This window comes from Ostrea edulis, chromosome 7, assembly GCF_947568905.1.
Source record: "Ostrea edulis chromosome 7, xbOstEdul1.1, whole genome shotgun sequence".
NCBI lineage: Eukaryota > Metazoa > Mollusca > Bivalvia > Ostreida > Ostreidae > Ostrea > Ostrea edulis.
Window position 1 is genome coordinate 12,826,373 of NC_079170.1, and position 20,190 is coordinate 12,846,562.

At 33.9% G+C, this 20,190-nt stretch overlaps 2 protein-coding genes across 5 annotated transcripts in view; both read right to left on the reverse strand.

The window, feature by feature from the left end:
- The window catches only part of LOC125654244 (uncharacterized), a 40,533-nt gene extending 38,222 nt beyond the window's left edge, over positions 1–2,311 (reverse strand). For all 3 annotated transcript variants that reach the window (XR_007362264.2, XM_056143353.1, XM_048884108.2), the window contains exon 1: positions 1,076–2,311. The gene's annotated coding sequence lies outside the window, so the exon portion shown is untranslated. The remainder of the gene's footprint in view (positions 1–1,075) is intronic.
- Positions 2,312–16,930: 14,619 nt separating this feature from the next.
- Positions 16,931–20,190, reverse strand: part of LOC125656716 (uncharacterized) — a 52,756-nt gene continuing 49,496 nt past the window's right edge. For both annotated transcript variants that reach the window (XM_056143355.1, XM_056143356.1), the window contains exon 5: positions 16,931–20,190. This exon is cut by the window's right edge and continues 2,388 nt beyond it. The gene's annotated coding sequence lies outside the window, so the exon portion shown is untranslated.

The window sequence follows — 20,190 nt, forward strand, 5'->3', positions numbered from 1 at the left end:
AAACTCCAGAACATATATTTGGAAATGTGTAGCATTTGTCATAAGTTTGTAGTATACATTAGGTTATTACATGTTTGCACATGTTTAGCATGTGTGTTTCAATCTTTAATACATCACTGTTCGTTATATTCACCTTTCATGCATGTGTATGAAAATGTTTGGATGTGAGTTTATTGTATATGTTTTAATGCTACATATTCGACAGTGAATGCTAAATAAAGTTTAAAATGTTGAATCTTGAAGTGTGTCTGTTTATGCTTGTACATATTTTGAAAATGTATATAAATGCTCGGTATATGTCTTAAATTTAATGTTAGGTATTCAACTTGATATGTTATCATATATCTGGGTATTGTTTAGCACATGTTTGCAATTTCTTAGCATTTGTCTGGAAATGTTAATGTGTCTAGAGTTGTTTAGCTAGTTTGGAAATGAATGTGTAGTCTGTATCTGAGGAAAGTAGTATGATTCTGGGGAAATTATACCATTAAATGATTTAATGTTGTTTTGAATCTCATATACTGAAACAATGCGTAAAATATCAATAGTGTTACATGGTGTATGACCAACTTCCCGTTCCCATAGATAACAAGGGATATAGAGAAAATAGCACAATACACATATACATTAAGTAGTTTTCAGAAAACGGTTCTTTCTGGGTCAGTTAATATTTTTCAATTCTTGCATGATTGCAAATTTGTTACGTTTTCGATAAGCCAAACCTGATGAACATGCAAGAGGGATGTTTAGAACGAAATAGCTAAATATAATATGTTATATGGTATGATTCGTAATTAGTTATGTATGAATTTCTACAATGAAGAATCACTTATCTACACAATCTTAAAGATAACCGCTGTTAAATCCCTAATTGCGAATTATTGCAGTTTTTGAGGATCGCCATTTTGGTTTTTTTTTCACGTATGTAAGGTATGACTAGGGAATATCGTTTTTTTTAACATGTCATTCAATTACATATGTTTTAATTTTTGTGTTAGCGTTTCCTAGTTACTGAAATAGGATATACCTCAATAACGGACTAAATAAACGTTTAAGTTCCCATAGCTACACTTACCTTGCTCCAGCTTCAGCTAAGCTTGTTCAGTGAAGTTTTATCCCTGTCGCCTAATTTACGTTTCGATACTTTGCGTTTTGGTCGGACATTTAAAACCGTGATAGTTTTCTTGTTTTTTTTTTATTGTAGTATTGAGAAGTAAACATGTTCACCCCTGCTAAAGTTATTGTTATCTGAATTTACACTAAGTGGGTTTTTTTTTACTCATTGAAAGATAAGAGGTCATGTAAACTTCCGCAGTGACGAAAACCGGATAAAGATCTACCAAAGCTATGTAGTAGAGTGTAATTTTATTTACAAGAATTATGTAATGTCGCAGTATCTGCATGCTATGCATGTGGTTTCATATTACTTAGCTAGTGGTGAGAAAATACAATATAATGTCCTCAATATCTTTGAATGTGTTTCCTAAACTTTATTATCTAACTTTATCATCATATATGTTTTCATCAGCATTAATCTATATTATCAACGCCATTCATTATTCATCATCATGTGTAATACACTGTTTAGTATATTGGGCTACACATGATTATTCTTTTGGTTTACTGCATTGTTAGAAAGGTATCTTTGAGCCTTAGGTATTTACACCTGTGTGGTCACTTTCAGACATGTGATTAAGGTCAGGTGGTTCTCTAAACCAATAGTTTTACTATCTAATTCCCCCGCTTTCAAGTCCCTAATTAAGAATAAAGTAAGACTTCAGAAAGCACTCAGAAAGTGGGTATTAGAGCTTTTCTAAGGCATAATCTGATAAGTCATTTGGAGGATTTGGATATTCACTAACAGTAAGTACATGCTCACTATTTACGTCATGCTTCTTTCTTCATTTCTGTAAAATTTCTAACTTAGCATTTCTGTTAAATTGAAGTTAAAGAACAATTTCGAATTAAAGATGAGTAAATTGTAGCATTTTATTTATCATCACATTTTGTATATTTTGTTCATGCATATATCATGTATATCTAGGATTCAATCAGTATAGTACTTTTGTAAATATTTTGTAGTACTAAATTGAATGAGCTACATAATTAATAGCTCTACTTGCCTTCTGAGAGGAACCTTGTTCCAAAAAAAAAAAACAACAACAAGTGATTGAATTGTATTGTTATGTTTATGTCATAAAATAATATGCAACAGCTTTACAAGGATATTGGTATTTATTATTCAATAATTTACACCTGCCTACATGTTGTACTGTGTAATATGCATTATCACTAGAGTTATATTAATATCAAGGGGAATAACTTGTATTCCTTTGATATCTAGATGTTTCATGATACGAGTTATCCTTGTTTATGTTTCAGCGTTTTATTCCCTTTATCGTGTCAAATAAAATAGAGAACCCAAGTAATCATAGTTGGTATGATATTCATAAAAAACAAGAGAGCCACAGGTCTCTTCGGTCCCCTGAGTACTAATTAAAAGTATTACTAGTCTCAAAGGCTATGGAATCTATAAAAAAAGTTATGTTCTGAATATCTAATCTACAATTTAATATTCAGCTACAGTACAAAACAAGTGCATATACTGATGAACAGCTTTACATGATATATGATATGTATCAAAATCAACGATATCACAAATGTTGACCCATATTAAGGGAAAACCCCTTCGATTGCCATATTCACATATATATTTCATAATATGCATTTGGTTTTTATAATGCATAAGCAAGTTAAAAGAAGTCCGTCAAATGATAAAGGCAATTTATAATCACGGTGATAATTTTGGCTCCATCCCGAAAGTAACCCCCTAAGATCATGAAAGTTACAATTTTCGTAAATGACTTCTAAATATTTAATCAGTTTCATCTTAGTATCAATAGCATGCAAGCATATAATTGGTTATATGATTTACACATATACACTATAAGTACCAATTTTTGCCTTATTCTGGGGTCAAAAGCTATATCCCGGGGATCATGAAGATACCAATTTTGGTAGAGGTATTCCTGTTGTATATCATGATGCATTTAGTTTTTCTTAAAGATATGCAACTGTGGAGATTTAAGAATATTTGTCAATGTATGCCCGCCTCAAACGTCGTAAAGGTGTACAAGTCCTGAAAATTACAATTTATGTCCTCCTTGTCTTAAAAATGCTTCAAGACAAATTTGAAAGGACTTGAAATAGTAGTTCCTAAGAAGAAGATTAGAATGTTTTATTGCTCAAATATTTAATAACTGACCATTTTGGCCCAACTCTGATACACAACCCTAACTCTGGGATCATCAAATTCACAAATTTGGTAAAAAAGTACCTGGTCTGTCTAAATATCCATTTAGCTTCAATTTAGTATCAATGCCACTAAAGATAATGTCCTTTTAGTGTTTGCACGTAAATACTATATCTCAAGTTTGGCCCTGCCCTCGGGTCAGAACCTCCACTGTGGGGATCATGATATTTACAATTTTGTTAGAGGCCTCCCATTTCAACTTCACGATGCACTTAGTTTTGTGTTACACATGTGCAGTTGTAGAGAAGATTTTTGAAAATTAGTTATTTAAAAAAAAAAGTTTTGCCCCACTCCTAAGGCCCCAGGAATGCAGGTGTCCTGAATTTACAATTTATCTTTCCCTTCTTCCAAAGATACTTTGTACCAAATCGAAAAAGTGGAATGACAATTATGATGAAGATATTCAATTATGAACGCATGACGGACAAAGACGGACGGAGACCAATTGTAATAGGTCACTTAAGTTTTCTCTGGTGATCTAAATAGACTAGCACAGCTATAGTAATTTTCTATATGCATGTATAATATCATCATTACACTATAATTACGTAGAAAATTCAATTTGGTTAAAAACGAAAATCTTATATATCCATATGATAACTATACCTAGTGCACACAATGAGTCCTGACTTGGCCAAAATTAACAACAACAAAATCCCTGTATGATTATAAAAAAAATCATCTCTTCTCCTTGAATTATACTATTGATCTAGCTTAATTTTGATTTCTGAGACCTTTAATATATCTATGTTGAGAAATGTAGTAATATGAATGAAACAGCAAATGTATCTCACAGACAAAATATAGTTGATGTATATCAAATAACAAAAAAGTTAATTCTAGTATCATTACAATGTAATCATACATCTATAATTGTTGATTTATTAATATTGGCTTTATATTTGGATTTTTGCAGTTATTACATGAATGATTTAAATATGAAAAAAAGATCATTGACTTGATGTGCACATATTACATATGTGTTTCTGTAATAGTGTGTGATTGGAGTAAGTAGATCTAAATTTAAAAAAAAAGAGAAGTGGGGTTATTTCATTCATAAAAGTGGAACAAGAAATGATTTAATGATAATTTGTAGTTTACCAGTAAAGGAAAAAAAATCATGATGTACATGCGTGGTGTTCCCTCACATTGAAACAATGTGTTAATGATTAATATAGTCCATAAATAAACATCAGTAATACATGTACCTGGTTATAGAAACTCAGAAATTCAGAGCTATAGACTGTCAATCTGTAAATAACGAATATGAGATTTAGGCGAAATTTAAAAAGCTTTTACTGTTTTTGTATTAAAACTGCATTAGTTTTGCAAAATACAAAGAACAGTTGGAATTCTTCATTACTAAATGATAATCATACAAAAACATGTCATGTACTCTTCATCCATTCTTATTTTCTTAATTATGTTGTAAGCATCAACGAGTTTAATTGTGGAAAGTCTTACATTTCAACAAGTATATACCCCTCTCTTTAGGAGATCCACTCAATTTTTCTTCATAAAATAAATTCAAGCAAAATAAAAAAAAAAATCCCCGATGAAATACCTACACTGTATACAAGTTAGTTTGCTTTTTATTGTCATTATTGAAATTACGAAACGAATTACAATTATCAAATGCGATTAAAAATCATTGATAGAGATCTAGGAACCGTATCAATCATAATACATGTAAGTATAATTTTAACGTCATTCTGTTTTACGACAATCAACTTCTACAACTTTTATTCAAACATCTGATCAAGGGACCACATTACTACCTCACATTGGGTGAAATGCTGTCTGACATGTTTCATACCGATTGTTATGCTGTTCTTGGCACACGATTTTTACTAAGAATTACTTTTACCTGTTCAAAATATAGGGCTTACGACGGGTGTGATCGGTCAACATGGAATGCTTACTTAACATAGGCATCTGATCCCACTTCTGTTATATCCAGAGGTCCGTGTTGCCCAAATATCTATTTTGTATTCTTCAAAGGAGCTATAGGATTGATCAAGGTTCGTTATATTCGCCTTTCATACACAATTTTGAAGCTCTACCTTGAAATATGAGTTTTGAAGGGAATAAGAAAATTAAGGCAGAAGTGAGGGGAAAGTGGTCGCCTTTCCTTAAGTTTAAGTTTAAGAATTATTTCATGGGAGAAAACACCTCTCCATTAAAAACAGGTATGATGATTCTTCCTTTTATAGAAAATGAAATAACTGAATATGTTACAGAAAGTCACCTCTCCATATACATTATTTTATACAAAAAGCACGTCTCCATGACATACACGTTTCAGAATTATTTGTCCAATAAGGAAAGGGAAAGATAATGAATGGTGACTAATTTTATAACTCCTATAAGCAATACATACTAGAGAGTTGGGTAATAATGTTATAAACTGAAAAGTGGGGCATCACTTATCCGCATATGCCAGAATAGAGGTTCTTTTTTGAAACATCAAAGCTCCCCATCATGACAAACAGGTTTGAGGATTCCTCCTTACGCTGTAAAACTGGTATGGTATTGAACACAAATAATGCTATATTTTGTTAGAGAAAGAACAATGCCAGTATGTAGAAATATGTACAGTGACTGCTTGAAAATCTTGCAATGTTGAAATCAGTACCAGTCATTGCAATATTCTCTCGAAACACAACTATGAAATATCTTTTTTTTCGTTAAATACATTTAGGCCTAGCATATATTGCACATATAATTTTCATGAAAAATGTTTTATTTACTTGTCGTTCTTTCCATTGTCACGTGTGGGGGTTGCAGACTTCCTATCAGTGTTGTAATACACCACACATGTATGATTCCTGCCGTTAGCATCGTTTCTCCGCCCGATTTAAAATTTCGAACGCGGGCTAAAAATAGCCTTATTCCAGATTCATTTACCAATTAGTGGTATGACGAAACAATGCACCCATAATTTAAACATATGCATACAGTGCATACTGTGATTTTGCACATTTATTTTCAGCCCAAAACGCGCAAATTTGGATCAATTGGTATGTACAATGCAAGCGTAAAATAGAGTTTTTACGTGGTTTCTTATTTACATCTACCAGCTTGAGTCCGAGTGGGTGGGCTGGTTTAAAAGAATAATCTGAAGATGCTCGTTGACACTACAAGGTAGATTTACAACATTTTGACCTTCTGACTCCCAAATTAATAGGCATATTTCCTTCTTTGCACTTATCCATATGACCAAATTTCGTTTGAATAGAATACAAAGTACATCTACTTGAGTTATTATCCATCAACCAGTTTTGATAGTCAACTTCCACGTGACAATGAGGAAGAAATATGCACTTCCTGGTATGGCTCTTCATATGATGATAGTACAACTCATCCCTCTCACTGTGGTTACCAAATGGATGTAGCTAAAACGCAAACATTGGAACTCAGTTACTATCAATACTGTAAATTCTTAACAATAGAACAGAATATACTATTAGGTTTACCACCAGACTGCTAATACACCAACTTCAACTAACTCCATTTTTTGTCTAGCCAGGGATTACGTTTTAATGACTTGCCCAACAAATTATTACGCTAAAAGAATTTCTTATGCCAAATGTTATATATGAATTTGTTTTATGCAGAAATGACTGTTTATGAAATATATGCTGAACTTCTAATCAGGATTGTTTTTTAAATGTGCATTTTCAATACCCTATAAACAAATGTTAACATGATTAAAACTGTTTGACAATTACACTTTGAAGAAATAATTAAAATATATTTTTGATAAAATAATTAAATTTTCCAGAACTGATCAGAAACAAAGTATCGATGTAATAGCCCCCCCCCCCCCAAAAAAAAAAACAAAAACACATCTATACATGTATATATAGTCAACAACATTATTTTTTGTTTTAACTAATTTGTACACGAACGGCGCACAACAGTTCTCTTGATGGGAGAAACCCCATTTTCCCTTTGAATTCTTTTTCATGAACTAAATTCGCTGTATACGTTGGCGAGTTTTTAAAACAATGGTATAGATTACATTTTTTTAATCAAAATGATGCTTCGATAATGATACATTGAACATCAGGAGCGAGATTTGCTGATGACCGACTAGGCGGGATCGGGAAAATCGCTGATCAATTTATATACAGATCTACTTACTTTGTAGATTTTATTTTCATAAAAAATGTATTGTATATTGAAAAACTTACAAATTCATTCAACACTACATGTATATCAGCAGCCTCTGATTCTAGTACTACATCGCTTACATTCTTCCATTCTCCCTTCTCGTCAGTACAGCACAGTACATAAACTATGTCACTATGTGATTCAGCCTGATCTATAACTGCCCTTTTCCTTCTAACGAGTCGCCTGAGTATGTTTCTGAATTGCATTTGAATATACTAAATGCGACACCGTACATTGCACGTATATCGCCTATATCTTCGAGGTCGCGTTTGTTTACAATCTCAACATCATCATGAATGTCGTTAAATGAGAAAAAAGTAACAAAAATGGCATGTTTTAATTAATGTTTGTTAGTTTATTAACATTACTAACGAATAAAAACACATATTAATATTCTACTTTGTGCATACAAAATAAAAACACGCATTCCCATATTTACGACTTTAAAAACTATGGAGACTCACTCGCGGTAAAATTACCACGAGAGTACATCCTTAAGGGATGATGCACTGAACCTAGTTTGAGAGAAAGATATCACATAATTTTCTATCTATTTACAGAAGTAAAGAGATCATACAGAAAGACAGATTTTTGTAATAAGTACGTTACAGAGAGACGGATCTCGACAATCAATCATTTGAAAGTTGCTTTAATGGATTTTATATTAAACTGTCTTTGCAAATATTTCCATGTCATGATACCTTCATCAATTCGAGGGTAATTTGGAGCATTCATAAGCATTGATGAACTGGGATGAAAAATTGGCATTACTCTACCTTTAACAACTGTCCTTGGATTGAAAAAGAGATATATCTTCATTAATAAATGATGGGTTTAAAATTGGTAAACTCCTGTCTTTGCTACCACTTAAAATCAAAGTGTTACTAAAAGATATTAAAGAGGTGTATAGTATATTTATTAGAAATATCCATTTGATGCCACAAACTGAGCAAAAAAGGAAAACACTACTTTAGTTTGACGATATTTTCAATTGTAGTAGAGGTAGCAAATTGTTTTAATTAGAATATAGATAATTCCATAGAATTCTTGGGACAAACAAATATTTATCAAATGCAAAATATTCAACAACAACAAATGTAATATTTGTGCTACAGAAATTGAGTCCACTGAACATCTGTTATTTCTTTGTCATACGAGTAAACAATTACGGAAATGGAAACAATTGTAGAGTATGTTGTCTTACCATTATCAAATGAAAGGCGAAGATAACGAACAGTGAATAATCTCACAACTCCAACAAGCAATACAAAATAGATAGTTGGGCAACACGGACCCTGGACACACCAGAGGTGGAATTAGGTGTCTAGGAGGAGCAAGCATCACCTGTCCACAGGTCACTCCCGCCGTGACCCCTATATTCTGACCAGGTAAACTGAGTCATCCGTAGTCAAAATCAGTGTGCCATGAACAACATAACAATCGGGTTCAAAGGTAAAGATAACGAACAGTGATCATTCTCATAACTCCTACAAGCAATACAAAATAGATAGTTGGACAAACACGGACCCCTGGACACACCAGAGGTGGGATCAGGTGTCTAGGAGGAGTAATCATCCCCTGTTGACCGGTCACACCCGTCGTGAGCCCTATATCCTGATCAGGTAAACAGAGTTATCCACAGTCAAAATCAGTGCGCCAAGAATATGGCATGTCAAACGTTGCAATATTTGATCTTTTCCATTTGTATTGTATAGTTTTCCATTTGTATCCTATATTTTCCATTTGCATTGTATACTTTTTCATTTGCGTTGTACAATTTCTATTTGTATTGTATAATTTTCCATTTGTATTTTATCCAGGGAATGTTTATTTTGATTTGTTACGAAAGATTTCATTAGTTAACGTTGCTTTGAGTATTGTTCACTGATGTACCACAAATGTAGACGTGCTTAGCACACAGGGCTGTAGCAGTGACGCTTCTTTATCGTATCTACGCCTGCAGCGACACGGAATATCTGTTTTGAAGGTCATTACGGAGAGATCCGTGGTTCACACTTTTAAATGCCGAGTGTTTGGCAAAGGAGCAATATCTGCCTTTGTTTATGTCTTAGGTTTGATGCGGCAATGACAGTAACGGTTCTCGAACTCACGACCTCCTGCCTACAAACCAAGCAGGACTAGTTATTTTTGAAAATACGCAGCTAGCCCTAGTAGTGGTAAATCCCCCCATGATAAATTTTTAAATAGAACTGTCCAGAAAAGCATGCACATTTTTACTTAGTCAGAACTCAGTAGATTTGGGGGATTTAATTCGGCCAGTTGTTAACATCGAGTTTGTTACCACTATTCAATGGATTTATCTTAAGTTATCGTTTTTCGAATTTGGTAATGCGCGAGATGTTGAAGAGGTCAAGTTCAGGAGCCACGTTTCGCGGGAATGTATCGTATTTGCTTAGTGCAATGGCATAACAACCCCCAATTAATGCATCGCTTTTATGCGTCTAATGTGTTCAGTTTATTCAAACTAGCCTCTTATTTAACCACTGGCTGATCTATATAATTCTGAACGAAAGGATGCAGTAAACTTCTGGATGTATGGGGACTGTCTTAAGATCCTTAGTGAGTCCAGTACAAAGCCTTGGTGGAGGGGAAGGGGGGGGGGGTTGCAGGGGGGAGGGGGGGCGAGGTCCCCTGAAACAAGTGCGTTCTGACAAAACAAAACGTACCTGCATGCTTTTTTCGACATTTCTATACAAAATATCATATTTGTGAAGGGGGAGGGTTGTCTACCGGTGCAAGATTCGTCATTGCTAGCTATATGTATGTATGTATGTTCAGCTAGTCATTATATGGAACAGATCGCGGTAGTTTAGTGATATGCCCTTTGATTCGTAACCGTGAAGTCGTATGTTCGAGTTCTACTCGTATCATGGTTGGATCAAACCTAATGCATAAATATAGTTAAATCTTCCCATACGAATTGCTATTTAAAAGTGAGAATCACGGATCTTTCGGATAAGTTGACCTTCAAAGCGACAGGCGTTGATACGTTAAAGAACCTCCACTGCTACGCCACTGTGCGGGTACATGTAGCATAGTAAGTCTATTTGTGGTACGTCACCTAATGTTGGTGGCGGGTAAATCTACCTGGGACCTAAACTAATGAAATCATTTGTAACAAATCAAAATAAACAATCCCTCTGATGCAATACAAATGAAAGAGTTTGCAATGCAAATGGAAAGTATACAATGCAAATGAAAAAAATATACAATACAAATGGAAAATATAGAATACAAATGAAAATTTATACAATACAAATGTAAATTATACAATGCAAATGAAAAATTATACAATGCAAATGGAAAATAAAGAATACAAATGCAAAATTATACAATACAAATGGAAAAGATTGCAAAGTTTGACATGCCATACAAGACCGCCTTAACAATCGGTATGAAACACTTCAGACAGCATTTAACCCAATGATAGTTTGTATTGACGAACTAGATCGTTATAACAACCATAAAATTTCCGAAATGCTGACTTCTATCGCGAACATTGAACCCCTGTACAATCTACTTCTTTGTCTCTAACTTGCCTCGATTTAAAATCTGACCATACGCAGAACAACATCTTGCCCATCGAATCTGTTGGGAGATATAAACACCATATGCAGGTGATAATGGAATATTGCTTCATAGATATGGGAAGTTAACGATGGAGAAGCTGAAATCACCCCGTTTGTCATACGATTTTATTCAAAAACTTCTACGCGAGAAGAAAAAAATATCTTGCTGTGGCCTTCAATTCGACATTTAGATATATCGATGATGTAGTGTCTATTAATAATAATAGCTTTCATTCATATGTCGATTTGTTATATCCCTGCGAGCTTGAAACAAAGGACATCACAAGGTCGTCCACTTCTGCTTCATACTTAGCTATCTTATTGAAAGTAGACATTAACGGCAAACTGACAACTAAACTGCATGATAAACAGGATGGTTTCAGCTTCTCCATCGTCAACTTCCCATATTTATGTAGCAATATTTCATTATCACCTGCATATAGTGTTTATATATCTCAACTGATTCGATATACAAGAGCTTGTTTCTGCGTATAGTCAGTTTTTAAATCGAGGTAAGCTACTGACAAACAAGTTGATGATACAGGGGTTTCAATAGTCTCGATTGAAGTCAGCATTTCGCAAATTCTATGTTCGTTATTAGGATCTAGTTCGTCAATACAACCTCGCATTGGGTCAAATACTGTCTGACGTGTTTCATACCGATTGTTAAGCCGTTCTTGGCACACTGATTTTGATTGTGGATAACTCCGTTTACCTGATCAGGATATATGGCTCACGGCGGGTGTGACCGGTCAACGGGGAATGCTTACTCCTCCTAGGCACTTGATCCCACCTCTGGTGTGTCCAGGGATCCGTGTTTGTCCAACTATCTATTTTGTATTGCTTTTAGGAGTTATGAGGTTGATCACTGTTCGTTACCTTCACCTTGCATGCAATAGAAAAAGGAGACTAAATACGAAAAGTCATCATTCTGTTTTTAATTATAAGGTATGATAAGTGTTTTAAATGCTGACAAATAAGGTATGATGGCCAATACTGATTATTTGCAATTTCCTTTTTTATATATGGGACCCGATTATTCAGAGAACTGCAGATTTTATGAAGCTGTTTTTGGCAGAAGATTTGGTTTTCTCCATCTCTGTTGCCACAAGCCATTATGCTGATATGATCATATCTAGGGGGAAGTATTGTCATATATTTCCCAAGGAAGTTCGCAGCCCGTCACTGAAGAGGAACTGTACAGGTATTACTAGTTTGAAAGTACCGATATTGTAACATTGATTTCCAGTTTAAAAGGAATAATAAAATGCATTTTGATAAGATTACGTTTACCAAAATTATTCTGGCTGTGCATCTAACACATTTATTAAATGTGTACTACAATTACCCCTGATAAAATTCCATAAATAATTAAACGCATAATTTTCAGAGGTCCTTAATTATAGAAAACATTTACAGAGCCAATTTAATATTCAAAAGCTCTGAGAATGCATCTGTATTTGGGGCTAAACATAAATAAATTCTCATTTTTTTCCAGATTTTTGTACATTATCTTATGCATGTCTGCTGAGGAGGTCCAGTCGATAGATAGATATTGGTCAACGCATGCCTCTATCGGAACAACCCAGTATCACGAATTATGTCTACAAATAGGTTTTAAGAGGTTGAATGTAAGAACAGTTTTGTTAAATATAATGCAAGTAAATTTAAATTTAGTGATTGAAAGTACATGTAAGTACTTGAGCATTCGTATACATTGAACTTGTGGAGGAAAACCGGCAGTGATTTTTCAATATTTGATATAATAATGGTTTTGTTGCTTAGCAACCAAATATATTTGAATACCACAAAATGGATTATTTTAGATTTTAACATTAAAGATCTTTCTCTTAATGTTGCAATATTTATACTATTTAGTGGAACATAATGACAACACGTCATATTATTAGAAAATGATGGATACGTATGTAAAGTACGAAATTTCCATTTTATGACCTTTGACCTTAATATTCTTCATTATTTTTTTTGTTAAAAACCTTTTAGAATTATTAAGATTTAGTCAAAGATTATATTTTTCAAATAATGTGACATTTACTAATCACCATGCAATGTAATTATGTTTAAATTGTGGATGTAGAGAGGCAAATTATGATCAAAATTATACCATGGGTGTTGTTTTGTAGCAACCAAAAATATTTTGTTTGTCAATCAAATCAATTAATTTGATTGTGATTTTTTGTAGTATTTTAAACGTAACATCAGCTCATGCATTTAGAATTTCCTATTTTTGACTCCAATCTAGTGAAAGAGGTCGTAATGTATATATTCAAGAGAAAAAAATACTCTAAAACTGTGAACTTAAATGACTATTGACCCCGTATAACTCTTTGTGGTGTAGTATCTGGGGAGTCGTCCCCAGTACGACCTGTTTGGCAGACAGCTTCCGGAGCCCGGATGACAGTTCCCGCCAAGAGGTATCTTTGAACTACCGTTCTGGAAAGCCAGACGTATATTGTCAGAAAGCACGTTAGACGTTCAGGCCATAAAGGAATTCATTCAGCGTAATGCATAGGCAAGCCTGTGGGATACTCACGGGTTTACTGGGTCATTCAAATACCCTATATATACTATAGTGGTCATGGGATATCATGGCACACTTTATAGAAAAAAAATGTTCCCTGTCCAATTCCTAACCAAATTATATGTCACATGCCTACGTAAAATGGTGATGCATGCAGATGTAACTCCATTTAAAATATTGTCATTTAGTCTTTCAAAAGCTCTAAAATGTGCCGGTAGAGAAAGGGTTAAGCTACACAGGTTACGTTCAATAGCGTAGACAATGTTAGATGATTTACAAGTCAAATTATCAAATGTTTTGCTACAGAAACAACGTCCAGAGAGATTATTACTAAATTAATTTATAAGGAACACAAAAAGACGAGTTTGGCAAAAAAAAAAAAAAAATACCTCGGAACATAATAAAGGTGGGATCAGATGCGTAGGATAAGTAAGCATCCCATGTTGATCAGTCACACCCGCGGTGAACCATATGTCTTGATAAGGTAAATTTAGTAATCCGGAATGAGTCACTAGACAAGGCAAAGGGTGAACGCTTTTCTTCCTACCATTTCACTAACTCTTCAACTACTTTGAAGCTTAAAACTGAATCAAGCGACACAGGAGAGTTTTCGGATTGTGTATGTATGTTTCTGGAGTTTGTGTTTTTCTTCTTTTAGAAACACCTTTGTTTCTTTTGTGTGTTTATTTACCTGTATATTGGTGAACTGACCTAGAGGTTAGAGACTTCGCCCCGCATGCGTAAGGCCGGGGTTCAACTACTGACTGCGACAGACCCAAGTCTTTAAAACAGGTAGTGACAGTTCCATCGCCAAACGCTCAGCATTAGGTGTGGATGTCACGGGTCCTTGGATATGACCTTAAAAACGGATATCCCGTGTCACAGTAGGTGTGGCACGCTAAAGAATCCTTACTGCTTAATGGCCGTAAGCGCCGAGCATAGGCCTAAATTTGAAGCCCTTCACCGGTCTTGGTGACGTCTCCACATGAGTGAAAAATTCTCAAGCGAGACGTTAAGCAAGATACAATCAATCAACACACTTCATCTCTCAGCACTAAAGAAAGGTTACCAAAGGTGATTGATAAAGGGAAAGTACGATCAAACCGCTTTGTTTAAAGATTCGGACATACAGTGTTCTGATAGTAATAGAATAATGGACAACGATTTAATGGACTCCCTGCACTGTCTACAGCTGAACCGTAACTTATGGCGAGTATACCTTGGCGAACATTCAAGTTGAAAGAAGGGATGAACATCCAGAATATACCAATTGCTCTCTATGACACAAATCTGTATTCTTCGGGTCATCACAACATCACGGAGAAAACTTTAAAAACCAGGCTTCGTGGTCTCCCCTTGTCTGTAGACAATTCAGCTGTTCTAGAATTGCTTGAAAAACTTAAAGTGAAACTTAAACGCAAAATAATTTATGAGAAAATTCGGCATCCCGTAACAAATAAGATGACAAGTGTTCTCAATGGAAATCGGTTCATGTACATTGAACCTTTATCTGACGGAAAACATCTACCAAGTGCCGGCTTGAAGTGGCAAATTTTCCACTACGGCCAACCCAAATATCAGCGCAAATTTACTTGCACGCGTTGTTGGGCTAACGACCATATCAGGAGGTACTGTAAAACGCGTAAAGTGTATAAGCAGGAGGGTCACAACCCTGGTCATCAAAGCTGTCCATCATACGAGGCACAGGGTAACGTTATTGCCTTTAATTGAGGGGACAATGTGTTATCTAATTTTTTCCATGTGATCTAAACATCTATGAAATGACCCATAATTCAGCAGAACATGTTTTTCAATATGCAAAGGCTATCAGATGTGGTGACCTTGATGCTGCCACTATGGTACAAAAAGCCAAAGACGCTTTATCTGCTATACGGTTTGAGGATAAAATCAGGTGTAATGAACAAAGGGTTGATACAAGGGATAGTGTTATTACTGAGAATACTGAAAATAAATGCATAGTGCTGATGTTTCGCGAAAAATTGAGGTCAGTAAAAAGACACTATATTCGCTGAATCAACCTTCAAGGATACATGCTGCACGGACTTGGATAAACAAGGTACATAACACACCAAAATGGAGTCCTGGCTTGGACAAAATCTTCTTGGGTAAATTGTCAGAAAAGTTTACAAAAAATCGAAAACGTAATAAAGTTATCAGTGGAGCTAACCAAAACACAAGAACATTCCAAAGTAAATATTAAACAAGGAGATATTATGCAGATGATTCAAGCCTTGCGTAGTCAATCTGACTCTGAATCCTTGTCAGGGTTCGATGCGTCCTTAGACTCTAATTCCAGTGAGACGGGTAGTTGTTAATCAACAACTCTGAAATGACTAGTAGCAATTTCCTTTTCCAAGGCCCGGAATTCTGATTTCATCAAAGGATTCAGATTTTTAAACATTGAACTGGACTGCGGAATGGTATTTTTATTTACTAAGTTTTTGTATAAGATTTTTGTGTATAAGATTACAATAATTTCATTTGGGAAAACTAAATTTTATTTCCGTTAACGTAATGGGGTTAGATACTCTCAAAAAAGGCAACCAATATTCTCATGGCTAAGAGAAATAAGATACATTCAGCAGAAGTTTGTCTTTATCAATTAATGAAAAATTAAATGCAAAAATTATAAATATAAGAAAATCTGATGATGGAAAAAGAATTTTGATCAATCTTGAACCTCTCGTTAATACCTTTACTATTGCATGTCTAAGTATATATCCACCGAATGAAGTCAAAAAGAGATCTTCAAAAAAACTCAAACATTTTATATGAAGACATTCTCTTAACGAAAATAGTTTAATGTGCGGATTTTAATTGTAAATTGAATAATAGTACATGCAAAAGTGTACACTATTTAAAAGAACCAATACGTAATTGTAATGTAGGTGATATGTGGGCAAAATAATATAATATAAAGTCGCCATTGGCACTATGACGGCATGGGAATTGAATAAAAGAAAAATCAAGATTTTTCTATATATTTTGCAAAACATAAACAGAAATCAAGTAATCAAAATATAAAATCAATTGAACATGACATTTGGAAAAGGGAAACATTGATGACTTTAACTGCAAACATTTAAAGATATTAGAAGCGAAATTAAACGATATTTATATATGATAAAAGATTCAAAGGTTATCAAATAAGATCCAAGGTAAAATAAATTAGGGAGGGAGAGAAAAACCTAAAATAATTCTTCAGTCTTAAAAAGCACAATCAATCATCAAACATAATTAAGAAATTAAAATCACAACACAGGAGAAAAAAAAAAACGCAATAATGAGTGAGATGTATTCCTTTTATAATGAACTTTATACAAGTAAAAATATATCAGATGAGAAAATATATCAATATCTGAAATGGACAATCTTCCAAAACTAAATAATGAAGACAAAAAGTTATTAGAAACTTTTCCTACACATCAAGAGTGTAAAAATGCAATCAATTATATAAAAAATAAAACACCTTTAAACCGGTACATGATACGCCCGCATACATTATTGACCCATAAATTTGAACAAGTAAGTCCATATCCAAGGATGATAATATGGATCAATATAAAATGTTCTTTGTGTTGCAAAATCAAGGTATTTTTCAAAGATTTTTTTCACAGATAAACAGACAGACCAAAGACTATATGATCCCACATGTTTGATTCTGTAGGCATAAAACAAATTACAAGTAACAATAAAATACATGATGAGTTGCATTTCTATTTACAGTCCAAGGGCTGTAACTTCTTAAAAAATAGTGGGACAGCATTCCCCTTTTTATATGCACATTTACAAATTGTGATCTTCCTTTGTATTAAGTTTTAATGAAACTCCTAAAGAGTTTAAGAGGAGATGCAAAAACAAGGTAATTGCATAAGATAAATCTAAGTCCAATGGCCCTAACTCCTTGACAGATAGTGATGCAGCAATCCCCTTGTAATAGGCACATTTCCACATTGTGATCTTTCTTTACACTTAGTTTCATCAAAATCCAGCAAAGGGCTTAGGGAGGGTTGGGAAGACAAAGTATTTTGAATGAAAAAAGTTAAGTGTAAGGGCCACAACTCCTTTAAAAACAGTGGACAGTATCCCCCTTGCAGTATGCACATCTCCACATTGTGATCTTTCTTTGTACTAAGTTTCATCAAATTCCTCAAAAGGTTTAGGACGAGTTGTGAAAACAATGTTGAATGGACAGACGGACGACAGCGTCATATCATTATACGCCCGCATTTTTATGCAGGCGTATAAAAAGGAAAAATCACCTGAACAAGCTGGTCTTCCAAGTGAATTATTATTATTTTGGGGAACAGCTTGTTTCCTTATCTTTACAAAGCCCTTAAATATATTTTTGATAATGGAAAACTTTCTTATACACAAAGACCTTCTATTATGTAACTTATATACATGTATAAAAAAGGCGAAATAGAGAACCTAAAAATTATAGACCCATAAGTTTGACAAACACAGATTACAAAATTATTGCTTTCGATTTCGCATAAAGACTTCATAATATACTGTTTAAATTAATAAATGAAAACCAGACTGCATACATAAAAGGAAGACATATAGAAGAAAACGTTAGACTAAAAACAATCGATGCCTTCAACTACTGTGAAACTGAAAACTGAAATATTAATTAATTACTATTCTTAGACTTCGAAAAAGCTTTTGACTCCGTAGAATGAAATGTCCTTTTTAAAACTCCCCCAAAATTCAAAATAGGCAATACCTTTATGAAAATGGGTGAACATATCATGCACAAATCTATTGTTTAAGATGAAAAACAATGGTTTGTTATCTAAAACTTATGAAATGACAAGAGGCATTCGACAAGGCTGCCCAATCTCAGCTCTGTTGTATCTCTTTGTAGCAGAAATTTTAGCTTCTTGAAATAAAACCTGTACAACATGTGGGTGATTTAATCTAGCTTTGAACGACGAAATGCCATTGAAGACTTCTTTAGATATACTAAATGGATTTTGCGAATTTGTAAGATCAAAGATAAACATAACTAAGACATAATGTATTCTTCTAGCCACCTAATCCCACCTCTGTTGTGTCCAGGGGTCCGTGTTTGCCCAACTATATATTTTGCATTGCTTATGTGAGTTGTGCGATTGATCACTGTTCGTTATCTTCGCCTTTCATTAAGCAATCTAAGATATTTTGTATTATGAGTTATATGGTATTAAGATAACGTATAAAGAAGTAAGATGTTTGCATGGTAGTTTATACTGGTCACGATACAAAAGAGTGTTATGATAAACATTGGCTGGCAATTTATCACGATATAACCTCTTTGAACCATGGAAGAGAAGAAAACTAATGTTATTTGGTAAATCAAGCATAGTAAAGACACTAGCTATATCTAAACTTGTATATGTTGCTTCAACACTAAGTTTACCTGATAATGCCTACATTAAGAAAATACAACGTCTTGTACACAACTTTATTTGGAATAAGACTGAGAGAATGGAGCGTAATGTTTGATTTTGACTGCGTTTTTTACTCCGTTTACCTTATCAGGATATAGGGCTCACGGCGAGTGTGACAGGTCAACAGGGGATGATTACTCCTCCTTGGCACCTGATCCCACCTCTGGTGTGTCCAGGGGTCCGTGTTAGCCCAACTATTTATTTTGTATTGCTTATAGGAGTTATGAGATTGATCACTGTTCGGTATCTTCACCTTGCATTAGATATTCCTGATAAGCAGTTATATGGATTTAACTACAAGCTTTCAAATAATATTCACTGTAATAATGCATATCTCAGTAAATGGAAACGAGAAACAAATAGTAATTGTAATAACTGTCACATAAAGGAAACTTCAACTTTTGAATGTGAGAATATTGTTTATTTCTTATATAGCTTACAGAATTTACAAATATGAAAGGTGAAGATAGCGAACGGTAATCAATCTCAAAATATATTGTAGGTCAATGAAACTTGTTATAATATTTTTCACCATGTCCAATTTTCAGTAATGACTTATGCTTATATTTTGAAAAATCTCAATTCACTTGCTGATTATAAACATTTTGAAAATTTCGTCTATTCTATTTAATGTTCATGATATATATTATTCATTTTTTGTATGTTATTGTATATGTCATTTGTTTATATGGAACTTGACATTAAAAAAATTGAAATTTTAAAAAAAAATTGGTAATCCGTAGTGAAGATCATTGTGTCAAGAAAGGCCTAATAATCGGTATGAAACACATCAGACAGCATTTGACATAATGAAAGGTGAAGATAACTAACAGTGAGCAATCTCATAACTCCTATAAACAATACAAAATAAATAATTGGGCAAACACCGACCCCTGGACACACCAGAGGTGAAATCAAGTGCCTAGAAGGATACACTATATCTTACTTATGATTATTTTTGATCTTGCAAAGGGGAAGTAAGCAATTCCTGTCGATATGGCAAATAATAACAGAGAATGAGAGAACAACAACAACAAAATACATCTAGCATTATAACTAGACTATATCTACTAACGTATTTACAAAACAGACAACATGTTTTTTGGATGTAAG